Consider the following 5,549-nt stretch of genomic DNA (forward strand, 5'->3'; position numbering starts at 1 on the left):
GTTACTACGTCCATGGAGATATGTCTCCGCGACCTGAGCAGGCTCTCGCTATGACCATGGTGCGTCTCTAACAAGCTCGACCCGTTCGTACTACGATTGTACTACGCCCAACACGCCCAGACTACGCCGTTGTGGCGTTCGCATTACGTGTTAGTTACGCTCAGATCACGTCCTGCAAACTTGGGGTATAATTTGGGGTGCTACCCTGGCCACCCCACCAGTTCAGTGTCCACTATGGATGAGGCAACACTACTCCATGCCATGTTTCTCGTAGGACAACTCGAACTACCTGATTGCCAAGCCTTCATTGCCAAGCCCACGGCCTCTCCCCTTGTCTTTTGGCGGCATTGTTGTGTCCGTAAAAAATAATCTTGATGTTAATCTTGATTTAAGTTGATAATGTTGATCTTAATTATCTTGATGTTAATCTTGACAGCACGGCAGAATGAATGATGATGTATAGAACGCGGCGCGGTATTTCTATGATCGTTGCCAGCGCAGTCGGCGCGTGATTGGCGCGCAGTTGAGGCGCGGTGAGCGTTGCTAAGGCGCAGTGCAAGCGTCGTTCGAACGCAACACGATCTGATTGGTCGCAATAAAGACGCAGTCCGCGCAGTGCAAGCGTGATGCAGGCGTGGTGTTGAGCGTGGTGAAAGCTTGTTGAGCGCAATGAGATCGGGGTAAAGACGCACTTAGATCGTAGTATGGACGTAATTAGATCGTAGTATCGGCGCTGGGCCCGGCTGGGGCCCAATTGGCCACGCTCTCAACTACGCTCACCACGCTCGGGCAAATATTTTTAGGACGGGGCGATCGTGATGAGCGTAGCTCTGGTGTGATTGGGCCTTTAGTACTTACTTTTAATGTAAAAAAATGGCAACAACATTTTTACAAATATCACCATAGAAAATTCGTGACCTAGTCAATTTAACAGTAGCGAATACCACTATTGTGTGAAAGTACAGTGTAGCCCTATTATAACGCGATGGTTGAGGTCCATAAAATGTCATCGCGAAAAAAGCGGGGTCGCGCTAAATCGGGGTTATATATATACGTGGCTATATAAGAGCAAAAAAAGGGGTCCAACGACTCATCACGTTATATCCGAATTCACGTTACATCGGGGCGCGTAAATCAGGGTTCCACTCTAATTTCAATTTTTAAATTCGATTTTCGTTGGTAGTGTTACATTCATTATGCACAAAACCTTCGTAATAGACTACGCCACGTGTTGACATCCGACCAACTTAACATACTGCAGAAGTGGCAGGGTTGTTAAGAGTAAAATTGTGGGGTAAAAAATGGTTCAACTTAGTGTTTTTAGGCAATAATTTCACACTTATGCACGAACTGGAACGAGTGTTTTTGCTGTCATGCCGCTGGGTGTGATTTTAGGGGATGTGGTGGATGTGGGGATGTGGATGTGGAGATGTGGCTTGATCTATGTGGTGGGCTACAAGAAAAAATGGCTGAAATCTGTCTTCAATTCAAGTATAGGTGTGAAGTTATTGCGTAAAAATACTAAGTTTACATATTTTTACTGTATTATGTAAGTCCAAGCAGGAAATGTAGCATAAGAGGAATGTGGAGGTGGCATAGTTTATTATGTAGGTTAGGTTAAGGTTAGGTGGGTTGAGTTTAGGCCTGGCCTATTATAATACCCATATCTGTCCAATGCAAGTCTAGTTTGTTTTTAAAGCAGTTGGCCGTCTTGGCCTAGACAACAAATGTTAGCAGTGCGTTCCATGCATTCACCACTCTTTGGCTGAAGAAGTGCTGTCGCAATTGCAGCCTGGATTTATTTTTTAATATTTTCAGGGGATTACCCCTGGTGGTTCCGGTTACCGGTGTGAAAAATTGGTTGCTATTAATGTTTTCTTAATGTAGGCTGTATGCAGAATGTAACACACTACACGATGAATTCTGGCTGTTCTAGACTAGAGCTAGTTTTCCAACAATATAAACAATTACATACAAGAGTATTGATAATTGTAAACACGCTGACCAAGCTCCACTTAGTCAAACTATTCCTCGGACTCTAGTTTATCTATAAAATGTCTAACCGAGATATGTATTAACAACAGTACGGAGATATTGACAAGAGTGAGCATGAGTCCAACTGCTACACACAACGCAATACATGACTACGCACTACTAGTACTTACTAGTAGTGCTACTACTACTACTACCAGGAGTAAGATAATATAGGAGGAGTATGACACTCCAAAACACGTGAAATTCAACATTTGCTTGCCTAATTTTACCGATGATATATTACGTGCAACTCGATAAAAATTACATCTAAATTAGCGTTGGACATCCACCTCTCACTCAAACTTTACTTTGTCTTTGTTTCCATACCTCTTCTTTTTATGGAGATATAGCTTTGAACGTCACACATGGTTCATCGCGTTTGACTAGGCTTGTGGCTTAGCTTTCCTCGCCTTCCGAACTGTTGATAACTTATTTGAATCTTGAATCTTGATATGCAGTGTGAGGAATGGTCTCTTGTCTGTTCACAGGAAGAATGCCCCTCTGTGGCGTGGCAAGCGGACGTGCGATGGGGGATTTGAAGTACGTGTAACCGTAACCGCATGTAAACAGGGGGCATTCTTGTGAACAAGACAAGAGACCTATTCCTCCACATGCCATAACAAACAGTTCGGAAGCGAGGAAAGCTAAGCCACAAGCCTAGTCAAACGGTATGAACATGTAGTGACGTTCAAAGCTGTATCTCCATAAAAGAAGAGGTATGGAACAAAGTAAAGTTTGAGTGAGGAGTGGATGTCCAGCGCTAATTTAGATGTAATTTTTGATCGAGTTGCACGGTAATATATCATCGTTAAAATTAGGCAGACAATGTTCGAATTTCACGAGTTTTGGAGTGTCAAACTCCTCCTTAGCTCTATATACTATAGCCCGCGATCGCACTGCCGCAGGGCTTATAGCCACATTCTGCCATCAGTGTAATCTAAGCAAATTGTCCAAAACTGATGTTGAACCAAAATTATCCCAAAAACGTGAAAATGATCGGGCATTTTTAACACTATATCTATCAACATGACATCTACTATATCTTTTTTGAAACATTCCAAACTTTACCACAGGTATTATATGCTGTATTCTCAAAGCTTAGCAACTACTGCGAGTCCTCAAGGAATGAATTTCTAAACACTGGGACGCTTCGTCCACCAAAGCCAGCAAAATTTACTGACGACAAATTTTACTGGACCAAATTATTTTGAACATTTTGACAATAAAGAACAAAACTAAACAGAAATCATTTTGTATTTACGCCTAAATAATACCTTCTACACCACTGCTAGATAACAGTGAGTAATATCCTATCAAAATATACGTATCACAACTGCCTCCTACACATGCAACTAACAATAAAAGCTGCAAAATAGAACAACAAAATCTGCGTTAGTCTCAGTGAGCATGTATCAACACATACTCTTCTACATCACTGGCATGATAACAGTAAGGATACCCTATGCAAAATATAGGTATCATCGCATACCTTCTACGACACCTGCTATGATTAACAGTAAGAATACCTATTCAATATTCACATATACCCTTCAGCACAGTACTGCTATGCATAACAGTAAAATACCTATGCACTTTGTTTAGCGATGAACAACAGTTAATAAAGTGTTATCATCTTGTGGTTTTGGAAAAAAGGCAGGTGAGTGCAAACATCACAGGGCCAGCACGCACGTTGGCTTGCGAGTGTGTGTGATTTGCATCCGAGCGTGCCGGCAGGTACTGAGGCTAAACTATAGGGGGCGTCGTGGGCATGGCACCCGCCCACGCAAAAATTTGAGAATCTGAGTAAGCTTCTGAAATGCCATTCCAGCATTTGGGATAAAAATATCAGCTCTGGCATTTGTACTCATTAATTGTTGGACAATTTTTTAGGCGAGTTTTTTTCCATCTATACAACAAAAGTATCAGACCTGAACATCAGTTGGTGGATAACATTGAACTCACACATTTAACATGTTTAGTCCCAAGAAAGGAACAGACACTTCAATTTTCAAAGGCGGCAACTATTAAAACTTTAAATAGTATTTAGCAAGACATCATAAATCAATTCAGCTCACCTTGTTTTGCATTTTTGTCAAGTTTCAGGTATTTCAGTTCCATTTTCACAAGCAAAAACATACATTGTGCAATAAAACCTTCACTAAAAAACCTCAATCAAGCTTTTTAATTTTCTAATATGTCATCTGCATCTTCGATCATTTCAAGTCTCGATCCTGCATAGTTAGCAAATTGAATAGCAGTTTAAACAGTCAATTCCATCATGTATGTCGCTCGCGTAATGATAGGCCGGGACGGTTTTGTTTATGGTTTTGTTTGGGTGGTCGCTGTGCAAAGCAGTCAACGCAGGCAGTACGGCTTTGTGAGTTAACAGACGCTCGAGGTGTGTAGTGTTTTACGTTCAGCTGTGAACGAAGAATACTTTTTAGAGTTCGAACGAGACGTCCAGCTCTCCGTGGATAAATACAATATGACGGATCGAAATTGCTTTAAAGACTTGCTGGTTGGATATAGCATAGAGTACAAGGTGTCACTTATACAACATCGTTAACGCACTTCCAGCAATGTCCGTGATGTTTAACAACCGTTGGTGCGTTTATCCTTCGATTTATAGAGTTGATAAAGAAAAACAAGCAAGAAGAGTGTGCGGTTTTGGAGTGATATTAAGACCGGTTTCGGCAGATTATGTATACAGTAAGTATCTCATAAATACTTTGATAAATTAATTTAAATACACTGTAACATAGAGTGCTGAAAAAACGGGCTGGACCGAGCGGGTCCATTTAAACCTTGTTAAAATTCTTACTGACCGAGAGAAGATATTTGGTGGTCTCGTCCAGGTCCCACCGCCTAACGTCGGAAACGGCTACCTGGTGGTATTGTTTTCCAAAAGATGCGGCTTCCTCTTATAGTTTGTGCACGCGTGACCATTACAGCTCGCTAAGACTTAGGAATTAACAGGCATTAATACCGTGTGTATGTAAGTTGTGGAAGTGTTCAAAGAAACGACTCAGCGAGTGGAGATGTCCCAGTGTTATATGATAATGGTTGTTAAAAAGCCCGAGTCACCTTTTAGATCCGTTTTGGGGATTTAAAATTTTGGTGCACATCAGTCGGACTGTGTTGCGCGTTATGGTGCGCGCGTCAGTCTCACACTGGCCACCCGTCCCGTGTCTCATACTTAGACCTTAATCAGTATGAACTAATTGGCAGAAGTCAAAACATGGTCTTACCATACGAACGCCCGCTTGAGCGAGCAGCATAAGAGATCCGTTCAAACATTCGGTGCAGAACTACGCCCCGCAGCGCCTAAGTTACTCTAGAGCTGAGACCATCCTTCCGTATCAATTTCACAGATTACTTACTCCCAGTCTTACTCCTAGTAGTCAGGCCTCTATTCTAACCAGCCTAACCTAGATATCAAAATGATAACCCAAAACCCAAAGGATAGGGTTACCAGAAGTTCCCTATCCTGTTTGTGGCGGAGGCAAGTCCAGTGA

Source organism: Priapulus caudatus, unplaced genomic scaffold, assembly GCF_000485595.1.
Source record: "Priapulus caudatus unplaced genomic scaffold, Priapulus_caudatus-5.0.1 Scaffold222, whole genome shotgun sequence".
NCBI lineage: Eukaryota > Metazoa > Priapulida > Priapulimorpha > Priapulimorphida > Priapulidae > Priapulus > Priapulus caudatus.